Source organism: Nycticebus coucang, chromosome 16 (genome assembly GCF_027406575.1).
Source record: "Nycticebus coucang isolate mNycCou1 chromosome 16, mNycCou1.pri, whole genome shotgun sequence".
In the NCBI taxonomy this organism is placed as follows: Eukaryota; Metazoa; Chordata; class Mammalia; order Primates; family Lorisidae; genus Nycticebus; species Nycticebus coucang.
In genome coordinates, this window is record NC_069795.1 from 38,990,689 (window position 1) to 39,012,595 (window position 21,907).

General features: G+C 35.1%; 1 protein-coding gene across 3 annotated transcripts in view; it reads left to right on the plus strand.

Moving 5' to 3' along the window:
• Positions 1-21,907, plus strand: part of CADM2 (cell adhesion molecule 2) — a 1,073,247-nt gene that overhangs the window by 860,024 nt on the left and 191,316 nt on the right. The window lies entirely within an intron of this gene.

The window sequence follows — 21,907 nt, forward strand, 5'->3', positions numbered from 1 at the left end:
GGAGCAATAGGGCATCCGTTCAGCTTGGTTAGTGACTGACAAGTGAGGCACAAGAACATGCACCGTTCAGGTCATGAACAAAGTGACTTCAGGTGACTCCTAATTCACCATTTAAGAATTTGAACTTACTGATTACGGCACATGAGACAGTGTTATCTTCTCTGAAAATTGAAGGTCTCGGCTACCTTATGGTACAGTTCAATGTGTGCTGACACCCTATCCTGAGTAGTATTAGGAAATTATTTACCTGAGACACTGTGATAAAAAAAGGTTGAAGAAAGTCACATCCGTAATTGCTAATTATGCGTTTAGTTCCTCCAGTCTTATAATAGACAACCCACTGTTATAAGATACAGGTACCACAATTAACAGGGACATTATCACTTGCACATATAAATCAGAAATTAGAAATTTTTGGTCATTCAGATAAGCTTCAAATTTATTCTTTTTTTTTGGCAACTTTTTATGTAAGTATTTCTTCTATATGCTCAATTAGAATTTCACATCTCTGTCTCAAGGAACCAGTCCATGGGGCTTCTGTCCAGTGTGGGAATTTCATTCAATGACTTACAAGCTATATGAATTTGAAAAAGAAATGAAGCTTCTGCATCTTTAAACAGAGACAAATAAAAAATAAATAAAAAGAAAAATTTATCTCATGGGTCAATACTGGCTACATAATCCGTGGGCACAGGGAAAAATAAAAATGTGGGGCCTTTTGTTCATACTTTATGACTTATATCAAGTTGGCAACAGCAGATCATGGCACCACATTGAAGCTTTAAGCCAAATAGGAAACTTTTCTAAACACAGAATGCTGTGCAACCCAGCCTGTAGTTTGTGAAGAGGAAAAGGAGTTTTTAGACTACTTTCTAGCTCGTATTAAGTATTCCTAAGTAGTTTTTTAAACCATTACTATGGTTTCTACAAAATATTTATTTAAAGTGTTCTACCTGTAGTATGTTTTTTTCGAAAAGTAAACAATTCTAGTTTAGTCATCTATGTTTAGTTTTTGTTTTGAAATTTTAAAGCTATTATAAATAATAATGGAATGGTGCCTTTAAAAAACACTTTGGTCCAATGACCTTATTATTCATCCCCAGGAGATGTGAAGAGTATGGAATGGAAAGAGACAGAGCAGAACCTGTTTTGTTGTAGGATTTTCCCGTGGAAGATCTTTAGAGAAGGTCAAAGTAGTTGTGGGATGCGGCATGGTAGGGAGAAGAGGTAGAACAAGATTCTGAAGTCCACGACTGTTTTGGACACAAGTGATGAATACCCAAGATGGCTCAGGTTCACATAATAGGCAATGTATTGGTGATTCAACAGTGGGAAGAAATGGGATAAATTATACCTCCGAATCAATTGCAATCTTGATCTGAATGCCATTTGCTCACGTTTATTGCCTTCATGCTCTCCGGGAGTGACTGGCTTGTTGAACGTGATAGAAACATGGCTGCCAACTTGTAATGTGTTCAAAATTTGGCTTCCAAGAATAGAGTAGGATTTATCTTTCTGTGTGTGTATACCCTCTGTGCATATACAGAGGGTACCAAAAATTGTATACACATTTTAAGAAAGGAAAAAAATGGCTAGTCTGAGTGCAGTGATAATTACAACTAATTGATCACAACCAGTTACAGATTTCTTGTTCCTTCTCTACTCCCACTGCTTCACTTGACTATCCTTAAAAAATTAAAGTAAAGGAAAATACTATTAAAATTGCAATATTATGTATGTATTATAGAAAAGGCTTAGGGAACGAGGTCTGATTTTTTCTTCTTTGGTCTTTGGTTGGGAGTCCACTCCATACTACTAACTGATGGTTTGGGTGGAGATGAGTGAACACAAAGTATGGACAGATGAAGAAGTATCCAGTATCCGGAGTAGGGAACCACTGTGAAGGCAGACATGCCCATTAAGTACCAAAAATAAGCTATAAACTTCTCAGAAGAAAAGAGAAATTAACCCAAAAGAGTTAAAGTAGCAATTCAGAAAAAAATGGAAAATAAATCAATCAAAGCCTTGCCATCATCACGTTGGCACAGAGGAGTAAATCGGATCCTATAGTAATTAAGTTTATCAGAAATTTCAAAATTTCTTATTAGAAAATATTGTTCATAAATTGCTCTAACCACTGTACTATTGGTGTCGATCTTTGACATAGCTCAGTATCATCTGGTGCAGATTTTACACTACAGATATTCAGACCCACCTCCTGAGATTGGTCGGGTTGGTTTGGAGCCTGACACTAGTAATGGTATTTCAAAGAGTCCTTTGGTAATTTTGACGTGCAGCCAAAATCAAAAATCATCAGGCATTTAACTAGATCACTTCTTATTGATTTTGCACTATATAGTTTTAGACATGTACAATATATAAAATACCAATCATAGATTGATTTTTTTTTTTTGCCCAGTTCCAATAATAAAATAGGGTTAAGTTTCTGAAGGAAATGAAAGTGACTTGGATAGTCCAAAATTGAATAAACAATTAACAGCCTATAAAGAACTAATAACCTATAGTTCAAAATGTAATTAAAAGGCCCTACTGCAAGTCCACTCGGGAGTGCTTGTTAAAATTTCAAATGTCTTAGATTACTCGACCTACTGAATCAGAATTTCAGTAAAACACATGCTTTACCAAGCCCCTCTCTTAAATATGTGCATGTAAGTTTAAGAATCATAGTCTAGTGCTAGATGCCTACTCTTCACGGCTATTTTTCCCTGAAGCAAATCTAAGTGCCAAGAACTGTAGTACCCTAATTAACATTGCTGCTCACCTAGTGTCTATAACTCACTGGGAACAAAAGTGCCTAAGAAGAATTAAAAAACTTTCTGCTTTGATTGTTTTTTCTTTTGTTTTACTATCAACATCAGCCCTCTGTGCAGTTATTGAAATGGAACAATCTCTGTCCTATTCAATTGAAGAAGAGTATTCCAAATTATATGGAATTTCCTATTCTTATATATCATCGTCCTTTTTGCAATATTTATAATGGTTGCTTTTATTATTTATATATTTTGCTCCTCTGTACTTAGGTCTTATGAAAAAGCCTAATAATAAATAATAACAAACAATCAAAAGTGGTTATTACTCTTCGTTCTTTGTTCTCGCTTAACCTTGCCACTCTTTTTTTGGGCTCGCTACTCTGCCTCCTGTGTTATGGAGCTCAGTGAATGTACGTGCAGTTGCTGTACTTTCCTCAAGCACACAGTTAGCTTTCTATCTCATTGGCATTAGTAAATATGAAGGGACGTGACACTGAAATAACACAGCCAATCACATCTCACAATTGCAAATGTGGAAGTCAGGGTCACTCCCTCATTTTACAATGAGAAGGAAACCATCAAAATCCTATGCCTTTACATTACTCATTCAGGAAAAACATTGAATTTAGTTACCATATATTAGACTAAGTAAATGACTATGTGTTCTTTAGAGATCTTATGAAATAGTTCATGTAGTACAAAAGAACTATCATTGCCATCTGAGAGTGAAATAATTATGGGTAATAAGAAGAAAAGAAAAGATAGTGTCATTTGCTGTCTCTCGGCAACATATTCATTGAGTAAAGTCAAGATTCTAGCAGAAATTATTTATTTCACATTTCTCTGTATTTATATATACAGTGCTATTGCATTCTTTCAACTTTTTTTCTTATAATTGCTTGAATTTTATTCTACATGTCCTTTTTCATTGACAGCCATGTTTCTTGAGTTCAATAAATGTTATCAAGCATTCTTTGACTGTTCCTATTGCATCAACCTTAATTAGCTTTTGATTACTGTTAATTTCACAGCATTTTCCCTTTAATAAGTTGCACCAAAATGGTTTCATTTCTGTTGCAGCAAGTTTAATTAGCTTTTGAGCTGTGTTTCTGTTTTTCCTCCATTTTTAGGGAAAACAAATGACAACACCCACTTTCTTTGTTGCAATAGGGGTATCTATGATTTACAATTTAGTATTCACCAGAAGCCCTCCCTAAGACTTACTATACGAAATCATAGTTATTTGTAGTCTTTTCATTTGCATCAGGAGTATTCTCATGTATTCACATATTTATAATTCTGATTATGTAAAAAAACTGAAATATTTTGATTTTCAGTTTTTAAAAGGGCTAAATGTTTTTTTCAAACAACTAGGATTCAAATTAGTCCATCAATTCAGTTAAAGAAACTGATTAACACTCGATGTATTCAATTATATGAAATAAAACAATCTGTATTCTCTTTTAAGGAATTTACTGTCCATTTTGTCTTAGTGAACCAGTGTTACTTGCAATCTCCCTTAAGATAAAACGCTGCCCAAGCTAATTTTTATTTGTATAATAATAAACTATACTTTTATAACATTCAAGATAAACTTACTGCTTTTTAGTTATATATGTACAATTGTAATAACTGTTATAAATTTATATCATATAATAAAAATTAACTCTCCAATATTTATTTTGCAAATTAAATTATGAACTAGACATACGTAGAGTTTTAAAACTTTTAATTGCTATCAAAAAGCAAAAACTAAGCTCAATGCCACTGCATATGGTATATATTACTACTGAATAATCATCATTCAAGTGATTCATTCAGTGATTCTAAATTGGTTTACAATAGTTGATATTATAATTCTTATTATAATGTGGTATTTGAAATAATATACTAATCAATATTATAGAATGATTGGAGTTCAGGAGAAGAAAAGTAAATGCTCAGTTAAAGAATTGATTATATTGAATATTATGGTATAATCACTTATAACACGAAAACCTTCAGAGAGAAAATTGACAATTGCAAACCTTAAAATTGGCCACTACAATACAGATACAGATAATGATATTTATTAGGCACATTTTTAAAAGCCTTTTCCAGTGCCAGGTGAGAATTATATATAGGGAAAGAAAGAAGTTTGTATGACAAAAAAGAGATACAGGGAAGGGACCACAAGTCCCGTGCCTTATGAATTTAGTGTAAATTTTTTAGAAAATATGAACCCTGGCATTTGAAGGTGATTAAAGTTAATCCAGGCCTATCATCTTTCTGATGTAACCTTCATTTCTATATTCTTTCAAATACTCAATTAAAATTTGTTTGACTATTCCCATTAGAGGAAACTTCCTAACTTCAAAAGCAGTCCATATCGCTATCCTGAAATACAGGTTTCAAGCTAAAGTCTGTCAATATTTTATTTTGACCTTGGATTCTAATGATACCCAATCAATCCATATTGTTGGTAGTCAGAGCAAGGGGAAGACTGTCTCCAGTGCCTCTAGCACACATAATTAAGATTTAGAATAACATGACATTTGTTGAAATTAAAAGACTTTGTTTATAACTATGCACCAGTAAAGGCACTAGCAGCAGAGACACATGCATATTAAATTTTTCTTTGTTTAATATTAACGTTTAAGCAGATAATCACAGAATCTATCACAAATTTCCTTGACTTTTAAATGACTATAATCTATCTAATTTCATTGATATACCTCTATTCAGAATTCCATATAATATTGTTAGAAAATTTTCAGGGTACATGTTTGTAAAAGCATAGTTCTGTCTTGTAACTAATTTTAATGCATGTTTATTAACTGTAATAAAATTCCTTATTGCACACATATTATTAATGTGTTATACCTTTTACGATTTAAAAAAATGTAACTGATTTAATGCATATATTTTCCAATCCTGTAGCTGCTACAGAGGTTAAAAATGTCTACCAAGAAAACATTCACGATGAACCCTCATGATTAGTTTCTCTGCGTATTGCTCCAGAGAAAAACAAATTAGCACTAGAAGGAAAATCTGTTCTGGGAAGTCCCACACTGCCTGTGTAATGACCTATCCCCACAAGAGGATTGAATAGAATAGATCCATTGTGACTTCCCAAATGGCCATGGCTGGCAGCCTCTGGAGATGAGGAACAACAGCTGAAGTGATAGAGAAAATAAAATGTTCTGCTTGAATGCAAGTTATATTTGCCTTCTTTCCTCAACCCGCTTTCAAAAAAATGTTGCCCTTTCAGACCAGGACACCTGCTATTATTTTGTCAAAGCTTCGTGGAAAAACTAGACTTGGATCAATGAGATTCGTGGGTCAACTGATTTCCTGTTCACGGTTACTTAAATTTATCTCAAATCTAAATTTTGTTCGGAAAGCCATCCCAGAGACGAGGCACCATCACATATCTTCTTGGCAAGATTAGGAAGCAGGAAAGCCGTGTCTCACACCCCTTCCTTCTCTGCAAAGCTCACTGAGGAACTGAGATAGAGCATTTGCTTCATATGTTTTAATCCAATTTCTCTACTGCTCATTGAAATCAATCTTGTATCTTTTTTTAGTTAACATGATTTTACTCTTACTGTTATAGAAGGCAAGCCTATAACAAATGGTTATAGATTAATTAATTAGATATCAGATTCATAAAGTAGTAGATCGTGTACACAAAAAAATTTGTACATTGATCCCCATATATTAGATACCTGATTAAAAATATAAAAATGATATATAATTGTAGGCATGTATTCATATAACAGCCATAACAGGTGCTATCTATAAAAACAAAACCTAAATGGCTAATTTTAATTACATACTAGGAGTATGTATGTATATTTGCAGAGGAGATAGGAAAAGGAAATTATATAACCATAATTAAGTGGTTGGAATTATCATATGCTTTGAAAATTACCATGGTATTTAGATATACAAGAAGCACTGAGCTATGATTGTACCAATGCACTCCAGTCTGGGAGTTTAAGAGATCCTATCTCTTAAAAAAAATTAATACAAATAATTTTTTTAAATAAATATTTATATAACCTTTTCTAACCATTCTATTACTTCGATATGTGAAAATAATAAATAGCTAATCTGACTTTTTCTTATCAGATTGTGTGTAGATACCTTTATAGTATTAAGGAGGAAAAAGTACTAACCATGAGTAGGATTATCACTAATAGATGTTTAATCTGGCTTTTCTCCCAAGCCCAGCAGTACATTTGAAGATCGCCCAGTGCTGCTATTAGACAAAAGAAGCTAAATCTCTAGGAGGAACTCCACCGCAAGTGTGATCCATGACATTCCAAACATTAGACTTGAACAAAAATTTTCATTATAAATCTTTCCAGAAAACAGTATGGATTTATGGACGTCATAGCACTCTACCAAGGGCAAGAGCTTAAGACTCTGTCTCAAAAACACCAAACCAAACCAAACCAAAACAAACAAACAAAAAAACCAGTATGTATTTATGTGCATAGGTGTTTAGGTGGATCAGTTAATACAAAACCAATCTTATATGTTTAAATGATATTTCTAGTACCTCGGAGTGCAGTGTTTTAATATTCTGATCCTAGCACTGTGGGAGACCAAAGCAGGTAGATTGCCTGAGCTCACAGGTTTGAGACCTGAGCCTGAGGAAGAGTGAGACCCTGCCTCTAAAAATAGCTGGGTATTGTGGTGGGCACCTGTAGTTCCAGCTACTTGAGAGGGTGAGGCAAGAGAATTGCTTGAGCTCAAGAGTTTGAGGTTGCTGTGAGTTATGATGCCACAGCAATCTATAGATGGTGAAAAGGTGAGACTCTATCTCCACAAAAAAAAAAAAGATAGTGACCCATGATCGCATTAATGTACACAGCTATGATTTAATTAAAAAAGAACGAAAGAAAAGAAAAGAAAAAAAAAGAATTTTGGTTCTGCAGCCAGAAAATGTGGGGCCATTCTCCTTAACACCTCTCCATAGTTGCATATCACTGAACATATTACTGAAGCCGTCCAAGTTTTAGTTTCTTCATCTCTTTAATGCAGATAATATATTTTTTTTTTTTTTTGTAGAGACAGAGTCTCACTTTATGGCCCTCGGTAGAGTGCCGTGGCCTCACACAGCTCACAGCAACCTCCAGCTCCTGGGCTTAAGCGATTCTCTTGCCTCAGCCTCCCGAGTAGCTGGGGCTACAGGCGCCCGCCACAACGCCCGGCTATTTTTTGGTTGCAGTTTGGCCGGGGCCGGGTTTGAACCCGCCACCCTCGGTATATGGGGCCGGCGCCTTACCGACTGAGCCACAGGCGCCGCCCAGCAGATAATATTTTTAATAATATTCCTCAGAGTTCTTGAGAGGAACACATGAGATAATCCAGTTATCAGAGATTTCTAAGCCCTGGAGATTTTTATTTTTATTTTTATTTTTTTCCAGACTAATATGAGGGTGCAAATGATTAGGTTACATTGTTTGTGTTTCTAAGGTAAAGTTCAAATTGTAGTTGAGCCCTTCATCCAGGGGGTGTGCTGAACACCCTTACATTATACACGTTAAGTGAGAGTTTACCTTGCTTGTATTTTTCTCTCATGTGGGTGTGTAGTTGTTCTTCTGTTGCTTTGATATTATTATTGAGTATATTGGATTCTTACTTCTCCAATTTTGTGATACTTTACTAAGAAAAATGTGCTTCAATTCTATCCACGTAAATACAAAAGATGTAAAGCCTCCATCTTTTTAACAGATGAGTAGTATTCCATGGCATACATATAACACAGTTTATTAATCCATTCATGGGTTGATGGCACTTGGCTTGTTTACGCATCTTGGCAATTGTGAATTGAGCTGCAATAAACATTGCAGTGCAAATGTCCTTGTGATAAAATGATTTTTCCTAAAGTCAATCAGAAAAACTTAGAAATTTTGAATAGATTGATAGCTAGCAACAAAATTGCAATGATACTTAAAAACCTTCAAAAAGCAGTCCTGATCTGGAAGGTTTTACATCAAAATTCTACCAAACCATCAAAGAGGAGCTAGTACCTATAGTGCAGAACCTATTAAACAACATAGGGCAGCAACCCTCCCCAACACATTCTATGAAGCAAGTATCACCCTGATGCCCAAACCAGGAAGGAAAAATGGAAAATTACAGACTGATGCTATTAATGAATATCAGCACAAAAAATATTCAGTAAGGTCTTAGCAAACAAAATACAACTACATATTTAAAAACTTATATGTAATGATTAGATGGGCTTTATCCCAGGGATGCAGGTTTGTTTTAACATACATAAATCCATAAATGTAATTCACCACATAAATAGAAGCAAAAACAAAGACCATATGATCTTTCCATAGATGCAGAACAAGAATTCGACAAAATTCAGCATCCTTTTCTGTCAAGAACACTTAAGAAAATAGGCAGAGATGGGACATTTCTTAAACTCATATAGTCCATCTACAACAAACCCACAGACAATATCATATTGAATGAAGTAAATCTGAAAGCATTTCCACTTAGCTCCAGAGACTTTTTTTCTATCTAATAGAATAATGGATGTTTAGAGAAGAGGACTTAATTTGCTGTCCTGAAGAACAGGTTGTGGTTTGATGGGCCAAATTTAGAGTTCTCTATGATTTTATGTCCTTTGGCAAGTTACAGTTATCATATTTCCTTCTTTAGTTTTTTGTAATAAAGAGATATTTTATTATATGTTATTTTATTTTTATATAATTTGTTCTTTTTAGCCCAGGCTGGAATGCAGCAGTTAGATCACAGCTCACTGTAGTCTTGAACTCCTGGACACAAGCAATCCTCCTGCCTTAGCTTCCTAGGCAGCTCTAACCAAAGGGCATGCACCATCATGCACCAGTAATTTTTTTTTTTTTTAGTTTTTTTGTAGAGACAGGTCATGCAATGTTGCTCAAGATGATCTCAAATTCCTGGTTCTAAGTGATCCTCCTACCTGGAGATCCCAAAAGTACTGGGATTACAGTCATATACTAAGTGTTGGGATTATAGTCATAAACCACTGGGCAAGACCACGTTTTAAATTTTTTTAAAAGAATAAATGCCATCAAAAACATAAAAGTCCTATTTTGGCTCTAGCTTTAAGGGGATGGATATAGCCACAACATACACTCCTAAATGAGAGAAGAAAAGAGATGAAAGTGAGAATAAAGCATGACAAAAATGCAACTTTCTGTTTAGTCAGACTTGGAATGATTTCAGCGCATAACTTTCTGAAGTAAATATTCAGTTCGCCAATGATTAAAATCAGCATTTGTTTTTCATGTATTACTATATATAAATAACCACAGATGAAAAACAAATCTAAAATATAAACTTTTGATTTTGAATCTAATCTTCTAATTGTCCCTGATATTTCTATATTAATAACGTCCACATATGTAAACTAAATATAATGAATTTATACACACACACACACACACCATTTCCAGGGCTCTCAGGTGATCCTCGTTAACAAGCTTCTTCAAGGGTGACTTTTTTTTATGATATAATTCCCATCAAAGATGAGTCGTAGGCAACATTTGATGTTTAAGCAGTTTATCCTGGTACCAACTTTTCTGAGGGTGGCATATGGGCATTTAAGGGAAGAGTCACACCTTGATGTGCTTACATTGCTAGAAATAATGATTTAATAAGTTTAAAGCCAATATTCAATTGTTTATTATAAGTAGTTTTGGAATTGAATTAAGAAACCGGCTGCAGAGGATGGGCAGAAGAAACCCGGGGACTGGAGGGATGTGGATCAACAGCAGCATGGACCCATTCAGATTATGACTTCTATACTGAGGTTTCTCCAGCTGGTTGTAAGAGCCACAGCCATGATCTGGCCCATTAAAGTAATAAAAAAGACATTGGTAAAGCTCCATCTCTTCCCCAGCACAATCTGGGAGGCAGCACAGCTGCTCTGTCACGGAGAGTTGATGCTGGGAGTTGGAGACAGTTACAGACAAGGGGGCAGACAGGCTGGAGATTGGCAAGGACGCCTTGTCTCACTGAGAGTAAACCTCTTGCCAAGGTGAGAGACAGTATCCTCTTTTTCCTATTTCTCAGTATGGCATGGCCAGAGTCACCCCCACAAATTTCCAGGTGTCTAATCGCTCCTGGATGAATTTGTGTGTGTGGTCTGAATAGGGTCTGCTTCTGGTGTCCTGTGTTTGGACTGGGTCACTCTGTTCCAGGCTAAACAGAAAGTGCATCAATTTGATTGAAGTAGCTAGCTTAAGACATAGTTTAATTGGGAAATACAAGCCAGCAATAACTATGACGTAAGGGTTGACATTCCCCTGCTGGATGTCTGAAATAAACACACAACCAGCCCAGAGTCAGGGTCTTTGCTGGATCCTCTCAATAAGGGGCAGAGATCTCGAGGCCCATGCTGTTCCCAAAACTTTAAATCTGTGTCTGTCTTTTCATTTTCCTTCATTCTCCTATCTCCACCAAGCACTGGGAAAGAACCACTGTGACCTTTGGGGCTGGTTCCCCAACATTTACAAGATGGTTAGCAGGAGCAAGCTGGTGGACCTGGCCAGATATACTCTAGGGTCAGATGACTGACTGGAAAGGTCTCTCTCTGTCTCAGCGTTCAGGGTCTGAGGATTTTTCACCCTTTCCTATACTTATATTCAAAGAGGATCAGGTATGAGGTGTTTCTTTTATAAAAAGGAGTTAAGCTGTTCTTGTAAGGGTAAGCTTTTTAAATGGTGGTCAAAAATCTGGGGGGAGAGATCTGAGTATCTTCAGAAATGCCTTGGTGGGGCCTCCGAGACTTGGCACTGTACCAGAATCATGTTTTACTGGTGGCCCTGGACTCATACTAAATTCTTCATTGCTATAGAGCTGGGCTCTTCATGTGCTGTGGGGCTAAGACTGCCTGGGCTATACTAGGTTCTGTCTCTGGGTAACTGGACACAAGAGAATTCCAAGTGAAAGAAAGAAATTACAGTCTAACCTTCCTTACAAGAGACTGAGAGGAGTACAGCAAAGGCAATTAAATTCTGAGATGTTGTGATTACTCTTATGATTTTATGTTAGGTGTCAAACTTTAGTATACACAGGGTCATAAGAGTAAAAACATTTTAATAATAGCGACATTACTGCATTTTTACTGAAAAAATTACTGTTTAGAATTTTTCCTAGTCTTGCATTTTAAAATTCTATTGCTGAATGCTTCATTTTGAAAAGTCACCATTCATTCATTCATGTACTCATTCAATCACTGTATGTAGAGCAGTCACTGTCCCCTAGGATGACTGAGCAACAGAGCCATAAAGGAACACTGGGGAACATGGAAACAAGTACATTTTTTTGTGTTTTCATTTCTTTTATGCCAATTTGTAACTATTCAAGACTATTTTATCCAGAATAAATGGGTTTTTTTTTTTTTTTTTTTTTTTTGTAGAGACAGAGTCTCACTTTATGGCCCTCGGTAGAGTGCCGTGGCCTCACACAGCTCACAGCAACCTCCAACTCCTGGGGCTTAAGCGATTCTCTTGCCTCAGCCTCCCGAGTAGCTGGGACTACAGGCAGCCACCACAATGCCCGGCTATTTTTTGTTGCAGTTTCGCTGGGGCTGGGCTTGAACCCGCCACCCTTGGTATATGGGGCCGGCGCCTTACCGACTGAGCCACAGGCGCCGCCCCAGAATAAATGGGTTTAAAAGTTCAAGAGACAGGATATTCAGAGAATATTTTGGCAAAGCTACTGAGTTTTAAGGGTGTATAAATACTTATAATTAAGTGGCAATTCAAATATAACTTAAAATTATGTACCTGTATTTCCCTTTGACTGTTATCACACAAGTATGGTAACAAGTATAACACACCACCAGAATGAGTTTAGTGCTGGGATGGGATCTGTTTTGTTGGTAGAAGTGCCCAATTGTGTTGCGAGGACTCCTATAAATCAGGATATTATTTGCAAGTCACAATGTATTTGATATCAGCACCATGGTCTTTGAGGGCCCTCCTGATGTCATTTAGGAAAAATGAAACAGTAACAGTAATGATGTTGATATTAACAGTATGTCAGGTTGTTAATAACTTCCACTCTGGCATACTAATTTACACAAGATAGGATTTATTAGCATAATGTCACCAACAAAATACAGAACACATTAAGAAACTTATTAAATCCTCTAAATTAACAAAGTAAAACAAAAACAATGAACAATCAATGATATGTTTTTATTAATTTGGTATCTATATGAATCTCGAAGAATCAACATTTTCATTGTAGTCATTGAGGTAAGATTTGCTAAAATAACATAAGCAATCGCCTACACAGGGATTGATACAAGGCAGATTTTCAGAAAAATAAGGGATCAGAAAATAAGATTTAAATTCTCAAACTGCTTTCTTTGGGAAATGCTCATTTGTATGAGAGTGTATTTTATTATTAAATCTTAAAAAACGTTCTTAAGTATAAAAATATTTTCTGTCATTTTTTAATGAGTTACAAGTTTCCTTCAGAGTACGGAATGGCACAATAGAAACTGTCAAATTGTCTCAGAAAACAGTTGGCCAAACAAGGATGTGGGTGTAATCTTCTATCATGTTACTGATATTAATAAAAGTCAGAATCCATCAAAAGAGCTATAAATGAATAAACAATTACATTTTTAATTGCTTTAGTGTTATAACTCTGGAGAAGGTAAACTTTAAATTATTGAGTATATGCTATTCAGTCACAAAACTATGCTTATTATTATTATTATTTTTAGTTTTCTTGGCCAAACCAGTTCTACTTTCCTATTATTTTCTGTTCTCATATCAGGACGTCGTATGATACTTAACTCAATTAATAGTTTCATGGAAGTCAGGATAAACATATAACTGTTCCCTTGTTTAATTTTCTTCATGAAATCAATAGGCTTATTTTTCATTCAGTAGTTAATTTCCTTTTAATACCCATGAAAGAAATTTTTTTGACAAAGTGGTGATTGTTTCTCCTATGAAACATTTTTATCATTACATATTAACTAATCTTTACAACAACAAATTATCTGGACTGGTTGGGGGAGTTAATCAAAACTGAATAGATCAGCAAGGAAGTTTACTGATCTCAAATATTCCATTACTTAAAAACCATTGATTTTCAGGATAGGCATCAATTGAATTATCAACAATTGTCATCACAGCGTTTGATTTGTTAATGCTTATCCCTGGTATTGTAGGATAGATGTTAAGGAGTGACTTTATAAAGATTTTTGCTAATTTCCTTTGTTATCTTATTTTAAAAATATATGTTTGGCTGGTCATGATGGCTCATGCCTGTAAACCTAGCACTCTGGGATGCTAAGGCAGGAAGATAGCTAGAGCTCAGGAGTTTGAGATCAGCCTGAGCAAGAAAAATTAGGGCATTGTGGTGACTTTAACTGTTGTCCCAGCTACTTGGGAAGATAAAGCAAGAGAATCTTTTGAACCCTAAGAATAACTATTGATAATGACTGTCTCAAAAAAAAAAAATCTACAGAAATAAATATATATATATTTGACTAATTGTATTTTATGTTCACCTTAGTTTTATGCAGTGTAGTGTTTCTCAAAGTAAATAATTCAGTAATTCAATTATAAGACAACTAACAGAAATTTTAAAAAGCAAAATGATCTGAATTTGAAATTTCAGGGAGTTTTTAGACTTAACTAAAAACAAATTGAAGATAATTGTGTTAAGGGAATAAAACATTTCTTATAGTACATAGTACTGGTATTTTATCTTTTGGTAATCATTAAGTTAAAAACCCTTATATTAGAAATTTAATGTTAGCTTTGCCTTGAATTCTTAATTTTCACAATCTTAATGAAATAAAAATAAATTTTGCTTTACTATTTTAGTGATTTTAAATGATTTTCCCCCAAAGCTGAATTTAAGAAAGGAATAACTTAAAGAAATGATGACTAATTTTTTTAGTTTCAATGAATGATTTCATATTGCTTACTGTATGCCAGGCACTAGCCTACTGCATTTAATCCTCATGATAAAACTAGAAGGAGGGACTTTTATTAGCACATAATATAGATGAAAAACTGACACTCAAAGTAATTAAATAACTTTACTAAATTCAACAGCTGATAATTAGAAGAGTCAAAATATGAATTTAGGCATTCTACAGTTCTTCTATTGCACTAAGTAAAAATTAATCAGATGGCCTGAAGAAGTGAAGAGTCCAGGGAATATAGTCACTCTCACGGCCACCGCATCCAGAGACATGGAATGGCAGAAGGAACTTGGATTTCAGTACATCAGTCAGCCATCTCTGTCACAGTTGAATGTCACCTAAATATGAACTAAGTTCTTGTATGTATACAGGGAAATTCTATTGACCAATTCACTGATTATAGTCAGTCTTAGTAAAATCAGTAAGATTTTACCTTTTTGTAGAATTACATATTGTTTTAAAGATAATGATTAATGATGTTTTCCATTTGAACAAATGGAAAGTGTATATGTGGTACTCTTTAAGGAATTTGACATCAGTCTATTTTCTGAAGAAATTTAATCCACAATGAATTTTTCTAAATATAGCTAACTTTCTTACCTTGTTAAACATATCTGGAATTTCAAAATAACCTTTTCCCAAAAATACACCCAGCTTCATCATTTGGCAACAGTCATGCCTAATTTAATGTCATGAATGTAACATATATAGAAACTCCTTTAAAAACAAACACATTCTGTATTACTTATCTGGTTCCCTCATCATGAGCACCACATTTTGTGTATCAATCGTTATATTATCTTCTCTAGGTAGTTAGCACCAGGATTTCCAAACTCAGGAGATAGCTTATATTTATTTTGTTTGCTTTGTGCAGAACAATTTTGGGCTTGACTTTAATGACATCCCTAGAGATAAGATGTGTCCAAATTTAGTAAATTCAGATTTATGAGACCACACTGAATATTAGATATAGGACTTCTCAGTGACTTTACTGTAAGATATTCCTGCATACACAGTATCACCAAGATGATGATTAAACAGGTAGATGTTTCATTGGGGACATGCTAATCTACACCAATATAATAAAAAATGTTTTTAAGTCAGTATATTTTCAAGGACCATTAAGGATGACTAAATATGTAATAAGGAATGAAAAATTGCTATATTTTACTGTCCATTAATTCCATGCTTCTAAAATGTTTTAATGTCTTGGGACAGATTGAAAATGACAAAAATAATATCTCAAGGTCAAGTAAATAGGTAAGACTGCTCATGATAGAAGCTATAGGTCTAGAGAATCTATCCTCTTTAAGAAGGGTTGAGGAGATTTTTATCACTATGTCTATCAGTCACAATAGAACAATCTATGGTACACAAGGAAACCAGAGGCCAACTTGAACAGTGTGTATGTGACAGCTGTTATGGTCTATTGGAATACCACTTTCGTGCAATTAGATGTACCATCCTACCTTGTGGGCAGTAGGATTTTTTTGCCCTGTGCTTGTGTATTGGCATTGATGTCTCTGAGTTATTTCAGTTTGCACGGAGTTATTATTATTGCATTTTAAATACTTAATAAAGGCTCATATTTAATATAAATTTAATCATAGTGTTCTGAGAAAGCTATCTGAAACTAGAAACTTCTTCCAATATATGTGGTATACAATTTGATATCTGCTGTGTGTGTTTGTAAATGAAATATGGTCACTCTATTTGCCTAGATAATTTGAGTTTTGTAGTATTCTTACTGAATACTGAAGCCTCCAGAATATTGTAGCAAATACAGAGGCATTCAAAATAATTTGAAGGAGGGTCTTATTTCTAATTTGATCCAGTTGAGAGCAGTCTTCTTTTACACATAAACTTAGACAGATTGTACTTCCAGTGTGAAATTCAAAGTCCTTTCTCTCCTGTAAACATTGTAGTCATTTTATGTATAATATTTAATTAGAGTATACTAAAACTGTTTAATATAAAATTGTGATTTGGATTATTTTTGCAAGACAATTCATAATTGAATGAGCTATTTCCTGTTTAAATTTAGAGGCTAGAGGACAGTTGTGACATTTTGCAATTGTTTCTCATGATTAATTGAAATAAGCGTAGGAAGGTGAAGATTCTTTCCAGCTGTGACTTCTCTGTCGGAGTGATCTTTCTTAAATTGCTCACAGTTGTTCTCCTATTTGTCTTCTCATGTAAAATCATTTTACAAACAACAGTGAAAGTTCAGCCACCTACCATGTTTGAGGTCTACAAAATAATTCACGTCTTTTCTTGGGAACCAAAACAATTTTCAGGACCAACTATCACTTTTTAAAATACAAAGGAAACAGTCATATTTGTATGCTATTTTCCTGGTTATTTTATAATTTTTCGTAAACGAAACTCCTATAGTAAATACAGATTATTATATATTTCCTGAAGTTTGCGTACTACTCTCAACAATGTTGTCATATTGGATACAATGGTGTGAATATTTGTTTCTGCTTAAAATCACGTTGAACTGAAACCAGAAAGATTCTTAGTAGTTAAGAATAGTTAGGTAAACTCGGACCAGGCTGGTGGTAGAGAGGTTAATCAGAAATAGAATCTAAAGAGATTTTAGAAGCTGAATCTATAAAACTTACTTACGTGAGAGGTGAAGACATGGAAAGACACCAGGGATATCTACCATGAACAATTTAGTGGGCAGGGTGCTGTTTCCTGATGGTAAAGAATTAAGGAGAACAAACATGTGGCATATGTGGGGAAGGGCTGAGGTGGAGAAGTTGAGTAATTAAGTAGTTCATTTTAGGTGTTTCTTAAGTTTGAGATTTTTTTTAATACATCTACATGGCAATGTTGCATAATCACATAGAAGTCTGAAGCTTGTCAGCATTACTGAAATTGCTTTTGAAATATCTGCTCTTTCCTTCTGCATGTAATCTTTCTGACCTCCTGTAATGAGTTGGAGTTTCATTTTCTCTGTCCACAGAGCACTAAGTGATTACCACATTGGTTAACGCATTAAATATACCATCTGTATGTTAGTGGGCCCCTCTAGACTGCTTTCTTGGAAATAAAATGTCCCTATTACAGCTCCAAGTGCATAATAGGAACTCAATAAATGTCTTTTTCATGCATGAATGAATGAATAGATAAATGGATTAGAGACTTGAACAAGACGTGTATATTTGTCTTTTCTCTCTACGAAAGACTGATAGCTGGTTATAGACAAAGATCTTGTCTTAATCTTCTTTCAGATCCTTTGAGATGTGTAACACTCTAATGGACATTAAATAAATACTCATTGATTCATGGGTATTAAAGTGAGATACACTGGATCAGTTGAACAGTTCCAGAATGTCTGCTGAAAGTCATGTAATTTACTTGATTCTTCTTCATATTTCATAAGAAATATTGAGAGAGAAAAAAATGCATAACTATACAGTGAGGGTGACTAGGATATAGATGTAAATCTAGAAACAGCGTTCGTGCATAAAGACAAAAAAAACTTGCAGTAACTTTTGTAACTAAAGTTATATCTTGCAACGTTCATTTTAGTTAAAATAATCTAATTGCCACCATAATTTGTATATAATTTGCCTAGATCTAAATACTTTGTGTTGTACTTAATTGATTTACCCCTACTGGAAACCCCTCTCCTTCTAGCCCCATCATCTAACACATCACTTAGTACAGACAACATTCAATCAATTCTTTTTTTGCTAAATGATGCACACTCCCAATAATTACTTTTTTCAATCCCCTAATTTGACATTTATATAAAATTTATTCTGAAATTTTAAAAAAATTTATAAAAGGATAGCATTTAAAATTTTAGCATAAATTTGGGCGGCGCCTGTGGCTCAGTGAGTAGGGCGCCGGCCCCATATGCTGAGGGTGGTGGGTTCAAACCCAGCCCTGGCCAAACTGCAAAAAAAAAAAAAAATAGCCGGGCGTTGTGGCCGGCGCCTGTAGTCCCAGCTGCTCGGGAGGCTGAGGCAAGAGAATCGCTTAAGCCCAGGAGCTGGAGGTTGCTGTGAGCCGTGTGACGCCACGGCACTCTACCGAGGGCGGTACAGTGAGACTCTGTCTCTACAAAAAAAAAAAAACATTTTAGCATAAATTTATGTGTATGAGTAACAACTCTTAAAACTCCAGCTGGGCTGATGATTTAGCTTTTAAGCAATCTTTCCTTAAAAATGTTTTCTCTGCAAGCATTGCATTAGAACATTAACAGTAATTAAAACCGTAAGTGGACGTTCTAGATGACTGAGCAGTTGAAAAAGAGCACTTAACCACCATAAACAGGAAGGAATTCATATTTTCCATATATGAAACATAATCAATAGTGTAGATATTAAAAGGGGCATCAGAGGCCAAGAAGTGCAAAAGCAACAAGAATGAATAAAAAAAAGTTAGAAAATACAAGAAATAACGATAATGAATAGGACATTTATTTAAGTATTTCCTGTGTTTTCATTTTTAAGAATAAAAAATCCAACACAATGGCCAATTAAAGTATATCAAAGTCTTAATATTATTAAATTATAAAATATATGCTAAATAATTCTCTTACCCTTATGGTTTATTAAATTGCTAGAATGGCTAGATTGAAAAGGCCTTGACATTCATTTATGCAACCTGTAAATGTGTAATACTTCTAAAAAGAGAGAAAAAGTGAGTCAGAGGAATATAAAATGATTTTTCAATCAAACAAAAATTAGAAACAGCTATGAGGCTAAAAAAAATTACACTTGCACAATTGTTTAACAGATCATGAGAAAATACAATAGTTTATTTAGATCTCCTTAATAGGAAATAGACAATGAAGGAAATAGCAAAGGTAAATGCTACTGGTATGATGATAAAAATAATAAAAGTGATTGAAATTCCAATTTTAGAAAAAGACAGAATAGGCTATTCTGAATCACTGCTCAAAGCCTGACTTTTCTATGTGCCCACCCTCTGCTTTATACTGAAATGTGCAAATTTAAAAGATAGCCCTAAGCCCTGTGGTGACACAGTGATGATCTAGTGCCCATCAGAGACCTTACGACTAGTAAAGGCAACAGATACATACATCTGCTGACCACTATCTGACTCCAGGATATAGTAAGACATGATGTTGTATTATGCATTTTTAAAAAATAAAAAAAAATTTACAGGGCGGCGCCTGTGGCTCAAGGAGTAGGGCGCCAGTCCCATATGCTGGAGGTGGCGGGCCCCGGCCAAAACTCAGCCCCGGCCAAAAAAAAAACACACACACACACACACACAAAATTTACAAAAGATATTTACTTGTTTATTTACCCTAGCCATTCTAAAAGTGTTTATAAAAATAATGTGTGTGTATATCCCATGTACATATCCATCTGTTGTACTTTTTTATTTGTCATTTAACATTATATATGAAGACTTTAGTAACTCTCCACATTGACCTAGAATATTCTACCTGTGAACACAGGGTATAGAATTTACCAAATATTTTGTCATAAGTTTACATCTTAGATCCATGGGAAAATTCATCAGTCTTCACCAAAAGTCCCTTGCCTTTCACCACACCACTAAATATCATGATACCATGATATCCCACTCAGCTTGCTGCTCACTAAACAGAAAGTCCTGTAATGATTTGTTTTCTTTTGGACTACTGGATACCGTAGGACTGATGGATCAAATGATATTTCTATTTTTAGTTCTGCAAGAAATCTTCATACTGTTTTCCATAGGGATTATAGTAATTTACATTCCCATCAACAGTCCAGGGGTGAGGACTTCAAAATACCACACTTAAGAACCTAGAAGGATACATATGGCCCAAAGTCCACAGATTCACCACTCCTGTATAGGCAGCCAGCCCCATGTGACCTGTGAGTGTCCCCAATACTCAGTAGTGATGAGGGAATGATGAAAATAAAAAAGGACAATAGAAACAGAGTAGAATTTGGGCCTGGAAGGTCAACACCCTTCATTCAAGAGACAAGGAAGACCTTGAACTTTGGATGCACTTGGTTTTTATTATTTCTCTTGATTAGTCAATGGGTGTTTGCAACTACAACAACATACATCATCTCTGGGGTTTCCCCTGCCCTACTTCTGTATCACCCACCCAATAACCCTGTAGCTATTTTTACTTTTTTTTTTTTTTTTTTTTTGAGAGTCTCACTATGTTGCCCTCAGTGGAGTGATGTGGTGTTACAGCTCACAGAAACCTCAAACTCTTGGGCTTAAGTGATTCTCTTGCCTCAACCTCCCAAGTAGTTGAGACTACAGGTGCCTGCCACAATATTCAGCAATTTTTTTGTTGTAGTTGTCATTGTTTGGTAGGCCCAGGCTGGTTCATCCCGCCAGCCCTGATGTATGTGGCCAGTGCCCTAGCTGCTGAGCAACAGACTCCACACCTACTTTTACTTCTTAAGATACTTGTCAAACACACACAGGATTAAAGAAAACAAAGGAAATGGAAGCATGGACTGTGGAGCTAGATGCCACCCAGTTAATCCTTTGTTTCCTGCAGGGGGAGGGGGACAGGAGGAACGAAGCGGAATCCTCTTATCTCACACCCATAATCTTTCTTGCTCAATGAGGCCAAGGCAGGAGGATCCTTTGAATTGAGGAGTTTGAGGTTGCCGTGAGCTAGGCTGATGCCACAGTACTCAGGCAACAGAGCCCAGGCAACAGAGAAGGACTCTGATTCAAAAAGAAATTTTATTTTTAGGCGGTGCCTGTGGCTCAAGGAGTAGGGCGCCAGTCCTATATGCCGAAGGTGGCGGGTTCAAACCTAGCCCTGGCCAAAAACCACAAAAAAAAAAAAAAAAAAAAAAAAAAGAAATTTTATTTTCTTTACTAGAGTTTAGTGGCCATTGATAGGAAGGAAATATAACACTTGTGTTGTTCCACTTAGGCAGACATAACAAAAATAGCACCTTTCTTCTATACAACAAATTAGCCTACTACTGCATCAATATTCTATGTTTATTCATTTCAGAAATCTGTTAATCCATTTCATCTCTGAACGTTCAGGTGCTAAAGCACACGTTCTATATTTATTATAAAATAAAACAGCACACATTTAGTTAACTACTCTGTATTCTTTCATTAAGAGTTTATTGAATTTTAGCCAGTTTCTCTAAACCTGCTATAAGGATGATTTATTTATTTACCTAATTTCATCGAATCCTTTCCTCATTGTAATAGATTA